General features: G+C 44.2%; 1 protein-coding gene across 7 annotated transcripts in view; it reads left to right on the forward strand.

Annotated features, from left to right (window-relative positions):
- The first annotated feature begins 223 nt into the window (after positions 1-223).
- The window catches only part of LOC118215376 (diacylglycerol kinase zeta-like), a 140,775-nt gene continuing 118,363 nt past the window's right edge, over positions 224-22,635 (forward strand). For 6 of the 7 annotated variants that reach the window (XM_035396096.1, XM_035396100.1, XM_035396099.1 and 3 more), the window contains exon 1: positions 224-376. The gene's annotated coding sequence lies outside the window, so the exon portion shown is untranslated. Of the gene's footprint in view, positions 377-9,842; positions 10,047-22,635 lie in introns of all 7 variants that reach the window. The other variant, XM_035396098.1, reaches the window with a different exon arrangement.

A 22,635-nucleotide genomic window follows, 5' to 3' on the forward strand; every position in this document is an offset into this window, starting at 1 on the left:
TGCACATTGTGGAAGAGTCAGAAGGTGAAAGAAAGAGCAAAATTTATGTGTATGAGACTGGAAGAAAGGTATCAGGTCATCAGTGACAAAGGTAGATACTGAGGCCAGAGTTAATCTGTGGGTTGTCCTTAGAGCACAGATAAGCATGCGTGTGTGCGTGTGATCCAGCGAGCTCGCTAGCTTATAGAGGAAGGGTTATTTTAATACCGTCGCAGAGCCTCCCCTCCCCCTGCTCTCTCTCTCCAGCGAGTCTGTTACAGTGGTCTGATTGTGCGTGTCGCGCTCCACCTGCATCCTTTCTAAACCGCGAGAGGAGTCTGCAGCTCCAGTAACGCACAGAGCAAAGCTCGGATGAGCCGCTACTCGCATCGCGCAGGTTGTATATGAACTATCACTTTTAATTCTTTTCTGTCACTGTCACTTCATATTGTGATGTTAGGTGCTGCCCAGAATGCAGTCCTGTATCTTTTAATCTACTGGTGGAAAGGCTTGGGGGTTGACGCATAACTTATCTAATGTCTGAGTAATGTTTGCGAGTGGCGAGTACCGAAATGTTGCGAGATGCCAGAGCGGCTGTAGAAGTCCCTGAGAAAGTAGCTCAACTGTAGGTCAGGTTTGTTGCCACAACAGGAGCACCTCACTGGCAAAACAAGGTTGTTTTAAGTAACAATGAAATATGTCCTTTTTTAGAGGTCGTTGGCTTTACTTTAAAAATTCTGCCAGAAGACAGTGTTTTATTTTCAAGTTCTAATTTTAACCAGAACTTGATGACCATTGTTTAAAAGCAACAAAACTACAAGGGTTACAAAATGATCAAAATGCGTATGCACTTTTGACTTTGACATGCAAGAATAACTGCCAAACTTACAACTAGCATTTATAAACTGGGGTTGCAGGAAGTATCCAGCAGAGTTTATATTAAGGAATTAAGGCAGGTTATGTGCTGAGCATACAGGTCGTTTGCACTTGTATCATGCTGCTTCACGCTTCTTGCGTTTATAAGCTGAAAAACACGTTGGACACACCAGCAAAGAAACAAACAAAATCGGACACATGGACAGAGATGCTGTCCAGCACACACATTTTAGGGCGAGAAGCCAAGATCCTTGTTTGGTGTGGGGCATGTTATAGAGAGCCAAGTAAAGACTTTATTACAACAGTGTGAGTTTTTATTTATTTGTTTTTAAAATCTACCCTTGGGGAAAATGTCTGCCTGTGTTTACTTTGGACCTTTCAGAGGTGGTGAGAGACATTGCTTCAAGGTTGCTGTAGAGTTGTTTATTTATTTTTACTATTTCCATACAAGGGCCACTCGGAATTGTAACAACAGTATTCCCTCTGAGAATCACAATGAAGTTATTATTTATTTGAACGAAGACTCACGTGTGATCCGTAGCTTTTTACAATCACGAAAGGCTAGAAGCATCTGCTTTTAAGAGAGGGGCGCAAATTTTTGTACGCAGCCTGTGAGTAGTCAGTCCAGGGTCACCTCCAGACCCAACGTGTAGGAGTAGGAATGCTGATGTCTGTTCAGGTTCGTCCTACCTGTAACCTGACCTTACCCATTTTGAGCTGAATGGAGAAACAGATTTTCTTGTGTTCATTTTTTATATGTGTAAAAGACAGACTGCCTCCTGCTGCTCTCGCCGCTGCCACTGCAGGCTGAACAGTAGTTATTATAGGGATGGATATCGGGAGCCGGTATATATAATATATATATATAATTAGTATATATAATTAGTATTGGTTGCTGATTGGTCAGAACTGAAATACCAATAAGGTCCTGGTCAAACTGTGCTGCTATCGGTATTTACACCACGTGATGTATTCATTACATCCACTTTAATTAGTTCTAACATAGCTGAAAAGTGCATTGAAAATGTTCTTTTATTGTAAAAAGTTAATCTTTCCATAAAACATTTACTATTTTAAAGAATAGCTGGAAGCCTATTATTGACCATAATGACGACGTTCGAATGGCCTACACTACTACGTTCATTGCCTGTTTATGTATTGTGCAATCCAGTCAAAGTGGACAGGTTAAAACGCTGGAAAGTGTGGGCCCACTTTAAAAAAGACGATGAAAATAAAGCTACACGCAATTTATGTCAAAAAGCTGTTCCGTGTGACGGAGGTAATGTAGCTTTATTTTCACCAGCAATCTAGTGAAACACAAAGCAAGTGTGATGCAAAGCGCGCACACACCTTTACTACAGCTGATTTGTACCTCTCAGTTGATTTATCGATGTTCAGGCTTGCATCCCGTTCACGCGTACCATAAAGCCAGTCATCCACTCGGTACGGATGAGATTGTGTAATGAACAACACTGCAAGAGGAACCCGTAACGCCCCCTGAAACAACCAATAAAGCTGAAGATGTTGCATATTGCAAGCTGACTTAAAAGCGAAAGTAAACTCGCGCAACCATTTATGCAAATGTCATCCTTGAATATGAACAGCATGGCACAAGATTCAAGTTCTAATGATAGTAGTGTCCAGGAATTTTTTTTACACAATAACACAGGCTGCCGTTTTACTCATTTATTTTAACAAAGATATTCTGTGCCAAATGACCCATGTCTCAGAGCATAGCTTTAAAAAAAGGCAGCAGCCTTTATGTTGGGGAAACACTGAACCATGCAAAGTTTGGACTTATGAGCTAGTGCAACCCTGTCCTGGAAACCTGAAAGGAGATGACCATGGCCCTGAACCCCAGTTACCACCCCCATTCCAGGGACACGTTTGCTTGTGAGAAGCTCAAAAACAATAATACAATAATCAATCATACAATAATATTAAAATACCTTTTAAGTCTTTTTGAAACATGTCATTTTTTTGCACCAAATTATGGAGAGTAGTATCAATAATAAGAGTATCGATAACTATTGGTATCGATAAAATCCTAATGATACCATCCCCAAGTCATTATTTAAAATGCTGGCCTTCACCTTAAGAATAATTTATCTCTCATTTCCAGCATGTCACATATGACATGTCAAATGAAAGAAAAAAGTAAATAAAAAAAATTCAGTGTCGGCTGCTGTTTAGATTGTACTAAATCAGAAATCAGATTTCAGAAATATAGAGAAAAAAATGTTGCCATTGGACAGTGCTGTCCAATTTAAAAGACACCTCCATTCACTTCAATAAGAACTGGAGGAGTTATATTCTGGGGGCATCATCATGGTCTTTTACAGATACAGATTAAACATTTGGTTCTGACACACAAAGTGTAGGTCACACCAGGATAATCAATCATGAGGATAAAATAGAATACACCAAATTATGGTTTTTGGGTGGAGTTCATATTTAACTGTCCAAAATTAATTTGCAAGCTTTTTGCTGTCTGAGTATGGACATGAATGGAACTGTAGTAATCTTCTCAGGTCTAATTGAGGGTACAGGATTACAGTCTGTAAGAGTCCACAGTGGAATCATAAGGATAAGAATCATCAGTCATCCAGAATCTCAAACAACAGGGACTCAAACAGTGAATGTACATAATAAGAATGGGCCATTCATTCCATATAAAATATAAGACCATAAGAACACATAATGGGGAGAAATGGTCAGTAGAGTTTAGCAGGTTGGTTAATGTTGTATTATGTGGCGACAAGGCAGCTTATTTTTATTTTTTTCTTTCCTTGCGTAGTTTTGGAAAGCTAGTTTTCGCATTTGGTTCTCATTTGGATCAAATCTCTGAGTTACTGGCTGCATGTGGAAGCTATACCCACTTTAGCTCTCTCGAGGCCTCACTTCCCCTGACTCTGAATAGCTGTCATATGTGACATGGTTACTGTGGACTGGGAGTGAGTTGGTTGGGTGTGTTCCTGTGGGGCAGCTCTGTGGGCCTTGGAGAATGACAGAGATACATCACTGAGGAGGGACTCTGTCCCTAAAGCTCTTCACCACGGCCCCCTGATCGCAGCACTACTCAGAGAATAAAACAGCACACCGCAGCGGGTGCTGCGTTTCGTTCCAGTAAAATACTTCCGCATTTGGAGATTTGGAGGGAGATACTGGGCAATAAGAAGTCACATTTGCAGTGAGGTATGCCACGTGTGATTGATCTGAATTGGAAACCAACATTCACAGCTCAGGAGGAGCTTGTTATCTCGTCACTGAGGTGAATGGCAGCAGTGCACTGGCCTTTTCATTTCTCCAGTCTGCTTTTTGTGTAAATATTTACTCGACCGCTAACGGACGGCGTTTCTTCTGTTGCCGGTGGGCTGTGGGGGAGTGGTCCATCTTGGGAGTTGTCTGTCTGTGTTTTTCCCATGGAAAAACCCCAGCATAAACAGCTTCATGCCATGGCGTCACCCCGTCGCCTGAATCCAGGCTTGCCGTACGATCGCGAAGGATCCGGCATGTTAGCTTCTTACCCTACGCTTGCTCTTAACGTATCCGTGATTTAATTCATCGGGGGACAGAAAGTGTGGTTAGCGCCTCAGAGTTCTGTTGACAAAGCCTAGTGCTTTAGCGCAATAGCTGTCCAGCTCCTCAAAGCCTAGCGCTTTAGCCGATAGCTGTCCTGCTCTTCAAAGCCTAGTGCATTAGCACGATAGCTGTCCTGCTCTTCAAAGCCTAGTGCATTAGCACGATAGCTGTCCTGCTCCTCAAAGCCTAGTGCATTAGCACGATAGCTGTCCTGCTCTTCAAAGCCTAGTGCATTAGCACGATAGCTGTCCTGCTCCTCAAAGCCTAGTGCATTAGCACGATAGCTGTCCTGCTCCTCAAAGCCTAGTGCATTAGCACGATAGCTGTCCTGCTCCTCAAAGCCTAGTGCATTAGCACGATAGCTGTCCTGCTCCTCAAAGCCTAGTGATTTAGCATGATAGCTGTCCTGCTCCTCAAAGCCTAGCGCTTTAGCGCGATAGTTGTCCTGCTCCTCAAATTCAGTGATAAACAAGAAGAAGAAAATGCCTCAAACAAATGTGGTGGCTAAGTCAGAAAATACAAAATGAACCATTTTAATTCTTTAAATATAATATGGAATTTAGTTAAAATTATGTCTTATGACTTTCCTATCTAGACATATTATTTTTTTTTACCACAAAATCCCATTCCTACTTTATTATTGTTATTTTTATTATTATTATTATTATTATTATTGCAGTAGAGAAAGCTCAATAAAAGCATGAAATAAGCATTAAATTAACACTTAAACTAGTGTCAAATGTACAGTGCTGAAAAGAGACAATTATAAATGAACAATTTACAAATCATTTTTAAAAATACAATGAAATGAATGATAAGCATGTCAAATAATGCTAGTTGTAAGATTTGGAGTTCTTGCACTGTGTCTGCTGATGGCTGTGTTTTGGGGTACAGGGGTGATGGACGATGTTTCTGCACACTGCCTGTATGTGCAGGGGTGATGGGACTCTGTTTCTGCACACTGCCTGTATGTGCAGGGGTGATGGGACTCTGTTTCTGCACACTGCCTGTATGTGCAGGGGTGATGGGACTCTGTTTCTGCACACTGCCTGTATGTGCAGGGGTGATGGGACTCTGTATCTGCACACTGCCTGTATGTGTATGCAAGATGCTGGCTTTCCCATGCTCCTCTAGGCTCCCTGGGGACATGACAACTAATCACACGGACATCTGGGTCACATCCCAGTCCCCTTGCACAGACTGAAGAAAACATAATGAAGAGAACAGGCCACTCAGCCCATATAGAACATAAGAATACATAACGAGAATGACAATCCATTAATTTGCCTGCAGACTACGCAGTATCCAGCACTGTGTCAAGCTTTTACCACCCCAAGGGTCGCTGCCTCTACTACATAACCTGACAGGCTTATTTTATTTTGTTACGTTTATTTATTGTTTTTACCGGCTGAGAGTGCAATTCTCTCACAGCGGCAACTCTGGGAATCTGGGTAAAGGAATGCCAAGTATTGTGCTGGGAATCTGGGTAACGGAATGCCAGGTACTGTGCTGGGAATCTGGGTAAAGGAATGCCAGGGATGATGCAGCCAGTCAGATGTAGGGAATGATTAGTGAGACAGTGAGACAAGTCCTAGGTGTAGCATTTCATCCGAAGGCTGGTACTTTCGACAGCACAGCAGCAACAGCTTTTCCTGAAGGCTTCCCATCCAAATTTGAGCCGAGCACCAACCTGATTAGCTCCAGCTTTTACAGTTTGACATGAGAAGGGTACAGGGTGGTATGGCTGCTTAGATTCAGCAGTTTAACATTAGAAGGGTACAGGGTGGTATGGCTGCTTAGATTCAGCAGTTTAACATGAGAAGGGTACAGGGTGGTATGGCTGCTTAGCTTCAGCAGTTAGCCGTGAGAAGGGTACATGGTGGTATAGCTGCTTAGCTTCAGAAGTTTGACATCAGAATCGTACAGGGTGATATTGCTGCTTAACTTCAGCAGTTTGACATGATAAATCTCAGGGATCTCAGGAGAGTGAGAATCCGGGTAAGAGCTGATTTGGGACAGATTCCAAAGTCATAAAGTCAGCCTTGTGTTCCTGGAATGACAGGGTTCACTGTGTGAAGTGCAGGGGTTTGGAGTTTAATCTGTTTGTGTCCAGATTAATGCTTCTCTTCCTGTGGCACTGCAAAGGATTTAATTTAACCTTTGATGCTAAAAGGCCTGACTGCTGTTAAAGTTAAAACCATTAAGGAGAAGATTCTTTGATAATTTTTTAAAATTGGATTTTTCTCGTGGCTGAATGGGTGCAGCCTCCACTGGAAGAATAGCTTCTTTTTTCCAGACTGCTTCAAGTCCACTATCCACTAACCAGACTTCATTTCATGAAGTTAGTGCACCAAACTACTTAAACAGCATTTATCCCTGCTTCTTTGGTCCCAGGGAACAAAGAGAATATCTTAGAACATGCTTATGATGGTCATCAACCAGTATGTCACTCAACTTAGAACATGCGTATGATGGTCATCAACCAGTATGTCACTCAGTCTTGTTTTGTTTCCAGACTGAAGCCCTTTCTACATCTTTCTCCAAATAATAAGCATGATTGTCCTGGATTACTACTGCACAGGGATTTTTAATGCTGAATCCTCACTGTTCAGTGGACACAGGGCCCATGTTGGCACAGCAAGGGTCTGCAGATCACTGCAGATGCATATGTGTGGGTCAAATAACTCAATTATTTCAAAAGATTCATCAGAAAACTGCATGGTCAAGAATCAGGATTAAAGTGTTGTATAAATCTGATTTATAAATAGTAGTTATGTTGTTAATCACTATTTCACTTTGACTGTATGTCACTGAAAAAAATTAATTTACTTTAGGGTGATGTTCCCCTTCAGGTACACCCCGGTCTGATAGACTGTATCCAAATTATAGTTTGTCAAAAAGAGGTTCTTGGTTTGGACATCATGTGTTTGAGGAAATTTCTAGAAAGTGTTCTGCTGCTCTGGCCCTGCAGCATGAAAACACACTATTGCCAGGCGGTATGGCAGTGCTTCCACAGGACATGGTGTGTGTTTACCCCGCCAAGCCTCTCTCTCACTCCCTCTCAGAGAGGCAGAGTGTGGAGGCCCCTCATCCTGAGGTCCACACACATCGATTTCAGCCAGGCTGCACCAGCACTGGTAATGGCAGACCTATGACACACTAATATGAGTGCCTTGTTGCTGGATTAACCGACTCTCACTGTGGCAATTCCCAGGCCCTATCAAGTATTAAGGGATACCCTGCCCCACTTCCCCTACCCAAGCACGGATTTAATGCTGGTTGCTAAGGAAACAAATGCTGCTGTCTATGGAGTGGCTAAAAATAGTGAACTGTCCTGGGTAAAACGGGTCCCACTAATCACTGTTCCTCCCTCCTTCACTTCACTCCTTAATGAAAAGCCACCACCAGTTTACACAGCCGACCAGTTTCAATGTCCTTGAAACATTTTGACACAGCTTGGCCACATTTGGCAAATGTTAGCATTAGCTCAGAGTCCAGTCTCTGAAGAGTGCTGGGCCACAATAGGAACAGGATGCTGAAGCTGTTAGCTTGCAGCCTGACAGGCTACACGAGAGGGAGACCCACTAATGTAGGCCCTGTGTCCCTTTGCCTGAAGTGAGTCATGGGACAGTAAGGAGCATCTTTACACAGACTGGCTTTTCAGCACCAGACAGAGTACGAATGGAGCAAAGACAGTCCAATGCAAATTCTGGTTTTCACTCTGGTCATTATGGAAATATCCATCCCATTTTTGCATTCATGTTGTAACCTGCCTGCAGTGTGTTCATGTTGTACAGTATAATGCCATGGAAATATTTGAGTATGCAAATCCATATGATGCTGTACAACAACTTTGTTATAATACTGCCGTAAATAGATATACAGACAGGTTACAAATTGAAGGAAAAACCTTAATAAATGAGTGGAGAAACATAACGAATGCAGATGCTTCCATACATGTGTACTGCATGATGCAATGAAGCAGCTAACATCCTATCATGCTCTGTGGCATATATGAAAATGCTGAGCAGGCCCTGTTGATGTCGATTTTGGATGAAGATGGCAAGAGGAAAAGATCCAAGTGACTTTTGAAGAGGGTTCATTATTGGGGCGCAGATGGAAGGAGCTTCAGTCACAAAAAACTGCTCAATTGGTTAGTGTGTCAATAGGAGCAGTGACTAAAGCGACATTTGCATTTAGGACTATGAAACACATCAGTAAATATGGTTGTAAATTGTGATTGAAAGCACACTGTGGCAAACACGCCTGCCACAGGCCACCGAAGTGGCTTTCCTTGGGGCCCTCCAGCACAGAGACACAGGGAGATGATGTTAAAACAGTCCACATTTATTTGCAAGGGTCGGCAAGCTGTTATAGCCGAGGAGCAGATGTTAAAACACTGTCATGACAGAGAGGCTCCCCTGTGTGGGTGGGGATGGCAGATTTAACCTGTGCGCACTGATTACCTCACTACGCACAGGTGCAGCCACTCCTGTTCCTGGGTCCAATTAGCCTGGCCAATTCTCTCATTCTTAACCAATCATCCAATTGGCCAGGTCTAATTAGCTTGACCCAGGGCAGGTGTGGCTGCTTAAACCAGCCATCCCCACACCACACACACATTAACCGTGATGTTGGTGTTATAGTGTTTCTATTCTTTTAAAAGCAGTTATAGTGCTTTTAAAAGAATGTTTGCAAGCTCACAGTTTTTAGAATATCTGCTGGGCTGCTCCTGTGATGTCCAAGATTCAGCATGTCAAAGTTAAAGACAGCATACATCTGCTCAAAAATGTAATAATTCATTGTAATGCAGATGGACACTTAATTTTGTAGCTGTCAATTTGATGTGGACTGTGTATTTTTTTACTCGGGAACATTTTTTAAAATGTAATTCTGGTAGACTTTCCTCAACTGCAGCTGATAAGTCCACACTGAGCTTGGGAGTGTGAGGGTTAATTGGTTACGTAATCGCCAGTTGCAGTTTGGTGTAGACCCCAGGGTGAGCAGCAGTAATCCCCAAGGGCCTGGGCTGATGCAGATAGATCTCAGAACATCCGCTGTTCGTGTGAGATGTGCTCTGATGGAGAGGATTCTGTGTGTGCGTGTGCTTTGTGTGTGTGTGCATGTGTGTCTCCCATAAAACAGGGACCCTAGGGTCACTGGGACAACCTCTCCTCAAAACCAAAATACTTACCACTAACTCAAGTAAACAATCAATAACAAATAAAGAAATAGATTTCCCTTCAAGAAAATGTTCTTTTACTACAATCTTAAATAATCACAATACATTAACATTTATTAACATTTGACCCATCTGAGCTACAGATATACTACCAGCTTACTTTTCCCACTTATTTCACTAACCCCACTCAACTGTACCTGACTAGTTGTCTCACTCACAACAGACGTGCCTGTCAACTCCTTATCCAGCCAGCTCAGCCCCAGCAACTCAGGTGCCTTTGAGAAGCACTTTAAGAGAAAAGGATTGAACAAACTAGAATGGGAAGAAGACAGACATGGGTGAGAAGAACAGGACTCATGGGGAAAGCGCACGGGACAGCGCATCTGCCATGACATTATGAGCCTTTCACATGCTGGACATCAAGATGGTAAGGCTGCAAGAACAGACACCATCTTATAAGATGCTGATTTGGGTTCTGCAGTGAGTGTAAAAAGGTAAGGGGGTTGTGGTTGGTGTAGACCCCAACATAGACCTCAAAATGCTGCAGTGCCCCGATTAATGATAATGCCTCTTTGTCTACTACAGAATAGTTCAACTGGTACGAATTAAAGTTTTTTGAGTAGAAGCTAACAGGATGCTCAATGTCATCGGGACCAGCTTGTAAAAGCACAGTTCCTGCTGGTGTCAACATACAGCTTAATAGGCTGACCCATCTGTGGAGCAGCTAACACAGGTGCCGAGCAGAGCAGAGCCTCCACATCCTCAAAAGCTCTCTGACATCTGGGGCACCAATCAAACCTAGCCTTTGAGCTGAGGAGGTCAGTAAGGGGCGAAGTTTTCACAGAAACTTTGGTAATACCTGGCCATACCCAAGAACCTTGCAAGCTCTTTCTTGGTGGATGGAGGGGGAAACTGATCCATAGCCAACACTTTTGCTCTTACAGGGCGTACCTGACCCTAGCCAACCACCTTGTCACCGTTACACCCAGGTATGTCACCGTTGCCTTAGCGAATTCGCACTTGGCCAGATTGACGGTGAGACACGCCCGGGCTAAGTGGCTGAACAGAGCCTGAATACCCTGCAAATGATCTTCCCAAGTGTCACTATAGATTACCACATCATCTAAATATACTGCACATCCTTCCAACCCAGATACTACCTTATTCATAAGACGCTGGAATGTCACTGGTGCACTCCATAAACCAAATGGCATAACAGTGTAAGAATACAGTCCTGAAGGAGTGATGAATAAAGCAATCTCTTGTGCTCGTGGGGTTAAAGGGACTCCCTTTTAGGAGGTCAAATTTTCTTACAAACTTTGCTGAGCCAACCTGGTCCACACAATCCTCCATGCAAGGAAGTGGATAGGAGTCAGCTTTAGTAACTGTGTTGACTTTGCAGTAATCTGTACAGGGTCTAAAGGTAGTATCTGGCTTCTTCACCAACAGACATGGCGAAGCCCAGCTGGACCTGGAAGGTTCAGCAATGTTGTTATCCAGCATATATTTGACCTCTGAATCTAACTTCTCACGTTTCTCAGGGGAGACACAGTAGAACTGCTGGCGTATGGGCTCAGCATCCCCTACATCAAAATCATGCTGAATCAGGTGTGTGCGAGAAGGTGCATCTGTAAACAAACATGGAAATTGCCTTATGATACCCACTAACTCTCTAAGCTTGGAGTCAGGCAAATGTCCTAGAATAGTGTCCAGCTTACCCAGTGACTCAGAGCTTCTCAATCTACCTCTTAACGTACAGTCATCAGGTGCAGTCAGCTCCTCCTCAACACCGGCTGCCACCAGGAATGGAGGAGAACACCCCACGTCAGCATCCAAAGCCACAGGTTTCACCTCTGGTATGGAGTCTAAAGCAGAAGGATGGACATAATAGGATTTCAACAGATTGATATGACACAATTGGGTGGACCTCCTTCGATTTGGAGGAGCAATCAAGTAATTCTGATCAGACACTTGTCGAACAACAGAGTAAGGTCCAGTATATTTTGCCTGAAAGGCAGAACCAACAATTGGCAGAACTGCAAGAACCTGATCACCTGGGCTAAAATCTTGGCGTTCAGCCCGGCGATCAAACAGGCGCTTCATCTTACTTTGAGAAGTTTCTAACTTCTCTTTTGCCATCTTACTGGCTTCATACAGCCTCCGCCTGAAACCGTTTACATAGTCTGACAGGTTGACTGGGGGTGCAGATGCTTTTCCAATCATCCTGCCAATGAACCACGTACAGCATGTCCAAACACCAAATCATTTGGACTAAATCCAGTGCTCTCTTGGGTCACCTCTCTAGCAGCTAACATTAACCATGGCAACCCTTCTTCCCAGTCACAATCCAATTCTGTACAACAGGCACGCAACAGTGATTCCAGTGTGGAATGGAAGCACTCTAGGGCCCCCTGACTTTGTGCATGGTAGGCACTAGCCTGAGCATGTTTAACTCGGACCTGCTTCAAAATCTCTGCAAACATGCGAGAAGTAAACTGTGCTAAAGCTTTCACAACAGATTTAGTAGTGATGTTGCGGAGTGGATAAGCAGCAGGGTATCAGGTTGATTGACACATTACCATCAACAGATATGTACTGCCTGTCAGGGTGCAGTGGAGGGTTAGGACCCAAATGCGGAGGGGGAAAAACTCAAACTCCAAAAAGGTAAGAACAAAAGACTTTACTAAACAAAAAGGGAACAAAAGGCCTTGCTGGGCAACTCTTCAAAACAAAGGAAAACTTCAGAAACACAGGGTACACAGGAAAACCAAAAGTCCAAAAGCATGTGGGAAACAGAACATAGCAGGAACACACAGAGCAGGAACACAATCAGAGACAACCGACACTATCAACAAGGATCCAGCACCTGAGTCCAGGAGAAGGGAACTTAAATAGACAGACACTGATGAGACACAGGAGGGCACCATGAACAATCAGGCCATGGAAGGGGAAGGGAAAATGAGACAGCCAGAAAACAATGATTGGACAATTGAAAACAATAATACAATTAAACAGGGGGAGCAGGACACAAAACAGAAGTGCCGCCATCTGGTGGCCCAACAAGGAAAACACAGACAGGAACACAGAACCATGACACTACCAGCTTTGGGCCGGGGCAGGAGACCAACACAATCAATAATCAAATGCTCAAAGGGTTGACTGACTGCTGGGATAGGATACAGGAGGGCAGGCTTGATGGACTGGTTAGGCTTACCAGTCAGTTGGCAAGTATGGCAAGTCTTGTGATAAATGTCCCTCTTCAAACGGGGCCAATAGAAATACCACAAGACCCTGTCATACGTTTTCTTAACCCCTAGGTGTCCTGCAATGTCATCATGTGCAGTCTGCAAAACATCTCGGAACTTAAGTGGCATCACAATTTAAAAGATAGCATCTCAAACAAACTGATCACCCTGAGGCAGCCATTTTCTCACCAACAGACCCTCCTGGATAAAATACCCCTGAGCGGCACTCTCCATCTCATCAGCAGGGAGAACCCGGTCAAACAACTCCTGCAATGTGGGCTCATCCTTTTGTTCCTTCACCAACTTGCTACGAGAAACAAACAAAGGGAAAGCAGGCACAGGGAAAGCAACATTTCCTGTGTTCTTACTCATAGCTTTACCTGGATCAATTTTGGCATGGCACATAGCTCGCGTCACAGCGCAGACTGAAAACACTTCTGGGTTACTCTGCTCACTCTTGCTGGGCTCCCTCACAAGAGATGTTGAAGTAACCACCATTGAAGGCGGCACGTCAGGCCAGACACGCTTATCAGCCAGGTTGTTCCCAAAAATCACAACCACTCCTTCAACAGGCAGAGAAGGAAAACTCCCATGGACACTTCACCTTGCACCAGATCTGAGGAGAACATGAGTTTATGAAGAGGGACTGACAGAACCTGCAGCCCCATCCCCTGAATCAGCACACTACGACCAGTATCTGACTCAGAGGAAAAAGGCAATACAGATTCCAAAATGAATAAATCCAATGCACCTGTATCGCACAAGATTTTCACAGGTACCTTGGAATGTAAGGCGAATAACCAGAGTCACTTTCCAAACACAACTCTGGCTGCGCCTGCACTTCAGCAGGGATAACACAATTAGTGAGGGGTGATATTGGGGCAGCTAACACAGCAGGTTTGGTATGAAACTGAACTGCAGCAATAGCATCAGCCTTAATACCGATAGGAGCGGGTGTGGCCAACGCGGCAGGCTTCACCTGGCGATTATCATTAGGAGACTTCTGTTTTGCTCTAAGAACAGGGCATTCATTCTTCCAATGATCTTTCCCCAAACAGTAATGACAAACCTGACTAGAGTCCATTTTACCATGTGAGCCCAGGTCACATTTGTATGAACAGGCCTCTGCCTCACCCCCAGACATTTTATTTTGGTGATTACCAAAATAATTATCTCTGCGACCCCAATCACCCCGCGCACGATCTCCGAAGTTTCCCTTGTGAGTTAGAACATACTCATCTGCCATCATGGCAGCCTCAGAGGCAGTTTGCACGTTCCGCTCATTGCTCATTGAAATATGTGGCTACACGTTTAGGGAGGGTATTTTTAAACTGTACCAGAATGACAAGTTCTCGTAAATCCTCCAGATTTTCAACCTCAGACGCAACACACCAGCGATTAAACTGGGTTATTAACTCTCTGGCGAATTCAACATGGGTTTGTTTACCCCCTTTTTTGAAGTTTCTGAAGCATTGACGGTAAGCTTCTGGAACCAATTCATACACTTTCAATACTGCACTTTTAACAGTCAGATAGTTTCCACTCTCATCAGAGGCGGAAACAGCCTCTTGAGCTTTACCCGTCAAGACACATTGTAACAGCAAAGTTTGGTCAGAATCTGACCATTTACGAGAATTTGCCAAACACTCAAACAACAAGAAAAAGGTGTCTGGATCTTTTTAATTGAATTTGGGAACTTGGCGCAGGTTAGCAGAAACATCAAACGAGGGAAATACCACTGCCCTTTGGGCCTCTGACTTCTCATCAAGCGAGTATTCAACCGGAAGTTTACCATCTCTAATTAGATCTAAACGATACCGCTGCAATTCTATCTTTTGCAAATCTTGCTCACGTGCCAATTCAACTTCATGCAGATGAGCATTCTATCTGAGTTTTTCTGACTCGAGTGCACGTAATTATTCTCGTTCTTCACGTTCACGTTCCTGTTGATATTGTATCATCATTAGCTCTTTCTGCTGTTCAAAATTTATCCCAACACTGTGGCCAGGTAGAGACGGAATGCGTGGGTGAACTCATTCTTAGTATTGACTCAGCCCTCAATGTGTCACTGACAACACTAGCAGGCTCCTCTTTAGCAGGAATAATATCCAAATCCACTAATCGTGCCTTTAATGCGGACTTAATACTATCCTTAAGCCGTTTATCAGGAATCTCTACCCCATAATGCTCTACAATTTTTAGCAACTGATCTTTAGTGTAGCAGTCTAACAGCTTCTCAGATGGAGTCTGGTAAAAATCTTCTACCGAAGCCATAGCTTCACCAAATTGACTTCTGGCAAGGATCAATGATAACCTGAAGGCCAATTTGCAGCATACTTACCTTGCTCTCCCCCCGGCTGAGCACACCAGACCAGGAAACAAAATTGACCTGTACCTAACCCCTTGGTGCAAACAAGAAAGAGACGGCCCAATTACAGAGGTGGAGCTTCCCCACCTGGCTACTTACTTAACCCATCAACTAACTGGCCAACTTAACCCTAGTCTTCATGTGTATACTGGCAGTGGATACATATACACCAGTATACTGCTTGCACTGGGAGAAACTGACTGCTTCACCCAGGCTACAGCGGTGTCCCTGAGACCACTGCTCTAACCGCACGGAAAAAACACAAAAACAATAAACCAGCTACAAAACAACAAACCAAAGAGTACACCTATGGAGGACTATCCCTCCTTGTACACACCAGGAGACAGGCACCTACCATCCTTAATCCGATGTCCCGGTAGCAAGCAGAGTGAAGTGTCTCTGACATGAGCTATAGCCAGAGACCAACAAAGTCCTCTCTTCACTGAAAAAAAAAAACAAAAGAACTGTATTTCACAACAATAAAGTAACAAGCGAAAGAGGGCAAAACCAAACAATCTTAAAGCCTACTTTAAGTATGTAACCAAATTGACAACTCAAATTTCCGATTTGCACCTGAATCTCCCACAACTTAACACTTATCAAATTGAGTTTCAGATAACACCGCACTTATTATGTAGAATCTCCAGGTACTTACCACACTGGAAACCAGTCCAGCATAGATCAACTCCCACACAGGGCCCAATGCAGGGAGTATAGATGAACCAAAGTGCTAAAAAACTATTTCAAACAATTCCAGGGCTTCCCCAAAAGAATCCCAGATGAGGCCCCATTTGTTACAAACTGGCTCAGGCTTGCAACAAAAGGGAGACACAGGCACAATTGAAGGAATAACAAAATAGATATTTATTATATATATATATATATATATATATATATATATATGTATATATAAGAATATGTTAACTAAGTAGAAAAGAACAAACATACCAACCAATATGGATGAGTATCAGTATGTAACCAGTGCATGGATAACAGTATATGTGCAGCATGAATGTTGTAAGGTGTAAAGCAAAGAAAGGCTTCCAAACAAAAGAACAACCAGGTAGAGAGAGGAAGACCAGACTGGAGGGAGCCATAGCACTTTAAGGCCTGGGACACACCAGGCCCAGCTATACCCCATTTGCACTGATGGCCCTCCCCAGCTCCGCCCTGTGGGTTCTGCCCACCAATCCCACCAAACCTTACTACAGTCTGCAGTTTGGGTAGTGCAGCATCCTGACAGTCGCCCACTCCACTGATTGTGGCATTATTTTCTCCAAGAATGCAGAGAACTACTTCTGCCACTGCGCTTAAAGGTTTAGGTGCAGGACCTCCACCTGAATAAAAAAATATAACTACATTAATGTTCATCAGCAATATGTAACAAACGTGTCTTATAAATAAGTAAGTAAGTAAATAAGTAAATAAATAAATAACGTAGACTACGAACCAGTGCCAGATGTTGGCTTCTTGAAAGCGGAGATTTCCTGACACCCTTTGGATAAAATATTGTGCCATTTCTTTTTGCATTCCTCTGGACTCCGAATGGTGGAGGAGCTTACATTAATGCAGTCTGGGATCTGCTTCCAAACTTCTTTTTTGTGTTGACTTGTAAGTGTGGGGCTAAATTTTCCCTTAATTATTTCCTTCTTTGCCTCCACTTCTTTACCAACATCACCATTTTTTCCACAGTCCAATTCGGCTTTCTTTTCACATCCATTTTGCTTAGACTAACATTAGACAACAAGGCAGCTTTCATAACGAGGGTGTGTTTTACTTTATTGAAAACTTGTGTTGACCCATCAATAGAACACAGATTTCCCAAAAGCTAATTGGTTCTTGTCTCTTAGCAATTGCGGCAATTGATGACATCATCTTAATCCTTTTGTTTGCAGCACCTGTGATTGTCGCAGAAACATACTTAAGCGTTACTCTTGAGAATTTCTCAAGACTTATCTATGAGAAAGTGAGCTGCTTGATAACTATGTTTTACCGACCACTTTAAGCGAAGAATTATTTCACTCCAAAGTAAGCTCTCATGAGATTCTTAAGTGTAATTATTAAGATGTTTGATACATACGGCCCCAGAGCTGGGGTTTTCTCATTGCTGCAGGTTTGCCGGTGAAACAAATCTGTCACAGGGCATGCTGCCCACAGTGGGGAAGTTTACTGGAGACTTTGGATAAAAGCGCTTGCTAAACAAATGTAGTGTAAGAGTGTAGAGTGCAGGCTGAGTGCAGACTGAGGCTGAGAGCAGACTGAGAGCAGACTGAGACTGAGTGCAGACTGAGAGCAGACTGAGACTGAGTGCAGACTGAGAGCAGACTGAGACTGAGTGCAGACTGAGAGCAGACTGAGACTGAGTGCAGACTGAGAGCAGACTAAGGCTGAGTACAGACTGAGAGCAGACTGAGAGCAGACTAAGGCTCAGTACAGACTGAGAGCAGACTAAGGCTGAGTACAGACTGAGAGCAGACTGAGACTGAGTGCAAACTGAGTGCAAACTGAGAGCAGACTGAGGGCAGACTGAGACTGAGAGCAGACTGAGTGCAAACTGAGAGCAGACTGAGGCTGAGTGCAGACTGAGTGCAGACTGAGGCTGAGTGCAGACTGAGTGCGTTTGCCTGTGTGTGCGTGTGGTTGCCTGTGTGTGCGTGTGTTTGCCTGTGTGTGCATGTGTTTGCCTGTGTGTGCACGCGTTTGCCTGTGTGTGCACGCGTTTGCCTGTGTGTGCACGCGTTTGCCTGTTTGTGCGTGTGTTTGCCTGCGTGTGCGTGTGTTTGCCTGCATGTGCGTGTGTTTGCCTGCGTGTGCGTGTGTTTGCCTGCGTGTGCGTGTGTTTGCCTGCGTGTGCGTGTGTTTGCCTGCGTGAGCGTGTGTTTGCCTGCGTGTGCGTGTGTTTGCCTGCGTGTGCACGCGTTTGCCTGTGTGTGCGTGTGTTTGCCTGTGTGTGCGTGTTTGCCTGTGTAAGCATGCGTTTGCCTGTGTGTGCGTGTGTTTGCCTGTATGTGCACGCGTTTGCCTGTGTGTGCGTGTGTTTGCCTGCGTGTGCGTGTGTTTGCCTGCGTGTGCGTGTGTTTGCCTGCGTGTGCGTGTGTTTGCCTGTGTGTGCGTGTGTTTGCCTGTGTGTGCGTGTGTTTGCCTGTGTGTGCGTGTGTTTGCCTGTGTGTGCACGTGTTTGCCTGTGTGTGCGTGTGTTTGCACGAGCGCAGTCACGTGTGTTTGCATAAATAAGAGCTGCACAAAAAATTCACAAGCTTTCTCCTGGCCTGTGGATAACTGCTGTGTTCCAGAAAGACAGACCTGAGGGTCAAGGGTTAAATCTTGGTTTAAACATTGCATGACCCCTAGTGCAGCCCTAACTTCCAGTTCTCTAGCTTGAAAAATGTCTTGAAAAAAGTGATCAGTGAAGAAAAACGTAATGCATTCATGTGATGTAATAGTTTTCTACATTTATAAAAAAAAAAAAAACATATATGCCTCGTATAATCTCATTTAATCTGGGGTTAATCCTTTGCATACCGTAGCGCTGGTTCTGTGAATGCACTCTGTGCTAGAGCAGCTCTTTAGCAGGAGGAGATTAGTGCGTAATCCCCTCCCTCTCTCTCCTGCCAGTATGCTCTGCAATTGGCATTAAAAGTCGACGCTGAGCCGGAAATTATGTCACAGCGCTCGCAGGTCTCCTGCTCGCGGTGCACAGGGATGATGTCACAGCGCTCGCAGGTCTCCCGCTCGCGGTGCAGAGGGATGATGTCACAGCGCTCGCAGGTCTCCTGCTCGCGGTGCACAGGGATGATGTCACAGCGCTCGCAGGTCTCCCGCTCGCGGTGCACAGGGATGATGTCACAGCGCTCGCAGGTCTCCTGCTCGCGGTGCACAGGGATGATGTCACAGCGCTCGCAGGTCTCCTGCTCGCGGTGCACAGGGATGATGTCACAGCGCTCGCAGGTCTCCTGCTCGCGGTGCACAGGGATGATGTCACTGCGTTCGCAGGTCTCCTGCTCGCGGTGCAGAGGGATGATGTCACAGTGCTCGCAGGTCTCCTGCTCGCGGTGCACAGGGATGATGTCACAGCGCTCGCTATTTTTACAATTATAATCCAGGGCTGTAAATGGTGATGCCTACAGAAGGAATGCAGTGTAATGTGTGTCTCTATGGTGATGCCTACAGAGGAGTGCAGTGTAATGTGGGTCTCTGTGGTGATGTCTACAGAGGAGTGCAGTGTAATGTGGGTCTCTATGGCGATGCCTACAGAAGGAGTGCAGTGTAATGTGGGTCTCTATGGTGATGCCTACAGAAGGAGTGCAGTGTAATGTGGGTCTCTATGGCGATGCCTACAGAAGGAGTGCAGTGTAATGTGGGTCTCTATGGCGATGCCTACAGAAGGAGTGCAGTGTAATGTGGGTCTCTATGGCGATGCCTACAGAAGGAGTGCAGTGTAATGTGGGTCTCTGTGGTGATGTCTACAGAGGAGTGCAGTGTAATGTGGGTCTCTATGGCGATGCCTACAGATGGAGTGCAGTGTAATGTGGGTCTCCATGGCGATGCCTACAGAAGGAGTGCAGTGTAATGTGGGTCTCTATGGCGATGCCTACAGAAGGAGTGCAGTGTAATGTGGGTCTCTATGGCGATGCCTACAGATGGAGTGCAGTGTAATGTGGGTCTCTATGGCGATGCCTACAGAAGGAGTGCAGTGTAATGTGGGTCTCTATGGTGACGCCTATAGAAGGAGTGCAGTGTAATGTGGGTCTCTAGGTGCTCAAGATTCACAGCCGGGAGCAGCACTGAGACTCATTACTTTATTAAGGAAAATAATTCTAATCTGCTTTATATGTGTAATTTTGCTCTCAATATTTGCAATTACAGACACTGGAATCCCAGTCATACATTGCAGTAAAATGGGACCATCACCAGAGTATTTTATGCTTTGCAAGCTAGCAGCTAACCACCATTTAGCTGCAATACTTCAAATGAAAGAAATGTGCATTTAAAATGTGATGGAAAGGACTAAAATATTTTACATGTAGCTATGGATTTAAATATCATTGTGTTCTTAATGCAAATATTAAATAAAAACTAAAACCAGGACTTCACAGATGTTTCTGAATAATCAGGTGTATTCACTTGCGTCCTCAGCGCAGGTATAAGGCAGCTTTCAGTATCCAGTCTTCATTCTAGGCCTTTGATTTCCTTTGGAGTCTGTTATTGGCATTTGTCAACATTAGGACCAGAGTTGTGCCAATGAAAGCCAAGCAAGTCATTATGAGGCTGAGAAATGAGAGAGACCCTTCAGTCTGGTCTGCCACGGTAAACCACACCGAATTTGGCTAATAACTGCCAAGGCCTGGGTGTGCCGCCGCCCTCCCAGTCTCCTGGCTGGACCATATCACCGTTTCTGCTCTGCGGTTGCATTGTTTCATTCATTAACTCTTTCTCTTCTATGGCTATTTCTATTATAATGACTGGAATTTTTCAGACATGCAGTAAATTAAAATTCTGGTGTACCATTTAGTTTATAGTAGCACTATTTCATATTTGAGTATTATGGCATACCATCACACCACTAAAGTGGGAACAGTTTAAGTCAGTGTATCACAATTCGCTTTTGCCCTCTCAGTATTCTGGTATCGGATGCTGAAGGACTATAGAATAGCTCTGATATAAGGCTTCTCTCTGATTGGATGCTGAATGACTGTAGAATAGCTCTGATATGAGGCTTCTCTCTGATTGGATGCTGAATGACTGTAGAATAGCTCTGATATAAGGCTTCTCTCTAATTGGATTCTGAATGACTGTAGAATAGCTCTGGCTTCTCTCTGATTGGATGGGGACAGAAGAAATTAATTACAAACCAGCGGTCAAATTTTAATCAGTTATTCAGACCGGAGTTATTTGTACAAATAATACAATAATGCAAACCGAACCTGTACAAATTATTTGAAAAGCGGACATTCTGCTCCAAAACTAGACATCTGGCTATCTTACTGTCAGTCCTGATACTAACTTCATAACGTTTTTTTAAAAAAATATGTACTTATACAAGTCGCTCTGGATAAGAACATCTGACCAGTGGCTGCATGTAGGTGGCATTGTGTCTCCAACATTTAGGACTATCGTGAATTTCTATGCTATGGCAGTAGGGATTTGTTGAGCAAAGCTGAACTTCTTTACACTATGACATCACCCCTATGCTATGAGGGGTTGGATCATATTTTTTATTTATTCTTATGAGTTATGCACTGTGGACTTGGCCTCACAGCTGGGCTGTCAGAGTTTAGCACGTTAGCCCAGGAAGCTGGTGGCGTCTCTTTTGTAGCTGGATGTCTGCTTTGTCTCAGGAACTGAATCTGTAGTTATGTAATTAACCTTTACTTGGGCAGGAGGACTCTGGGAGACGGTGGTTGCGGTTTCAGCACTTGGGCAGTGCCTGGCCTCAGCAGCCCTGTTTCACAGTCCCCAGCTGCTAACTACACAGCCAACGAACGTTAGCTTAGACAGCTAATGTGCAGGATGCATGAATAAGCTTCAGCCAAGTTAATGCATCTTCTTTTCATATGAGCAATAGCAAGCTAACTTATGGACAATGTGTTTGAGTATTAGCAAAGCTAACATGTTGCCCATACATTGAAGCATTAGCAAAGCTAATATTTGGGCCATGTGCATTAGCAATAGCAAAGCCTTCGCATGAGCTTTAGCTAAGCTAACTGTTGTTGAATGCTTGACCTTTAAAAGGTTTTATTGGAACTACCAGAAGCTGGCAGTTGTGGTTTCCGGATTGCAGCTATGGGCTCTGATGTTTTGTCTGATGCCCCTTTGTGTGTTTTGTGGCTGTAACTGTAGATGGGATTGCATGGGTAGACGTTTGTTAAACCGGTACTCTGGGACCTGTGGGTGGCTCACACTGCAAAGACGCTCATGGGTAAGACGCTCGGGGTAAACCAGCTAGTTCTGTTGGTCTCATCACTCTGTAGCGGACGCTACTGGTCAGACCAGGCGCCCACGAGGCACAAACAGAGAATATGCTGACCTCGTTAATCTCTGACCATATGGGCAAGATATGACTGAAGGTGCGTCTGCCATGTGGAAAATAGTAAGAATGGACATCACATGAATTTGAGTCATGTGTCTGCCATATCCTCCTGGTGTTGGCAGGAAGTGGCACAATTTGGTTGAGGTAGGGGTTTGGAAAAATGGGATAAGATCAGGGATACAATTCAAATTTTAAAAAGCTTGTATTCTGGTCTGAATCTGCACGAGTGTTATCCCAGATCTGCTTTCTCTCAGTCGCTACAGTATTTTGCTACAGCATTAAATTGCTACAGTATTTTTCTACAGTATTAAATCACTACAGTATTTAAATCGCTACAGTATTTTTCTACAGTATTAAATTGGTACAGTATTAA

This window comes from Anguilla anguilla, chromosome 16 (assembly GCF_013347855.1).
Source record: "Anguilla anguilla isolate fAngAng1 chromosome 16, fAngAng1.pri, whole genome shotgun sequence".
Lineage (NCBI taxonomy): Eukaryota > Metazoa > Chordata > Actinopteri > Anguilliformes > Anguillidae > Anguilla > Anguilla anguilla.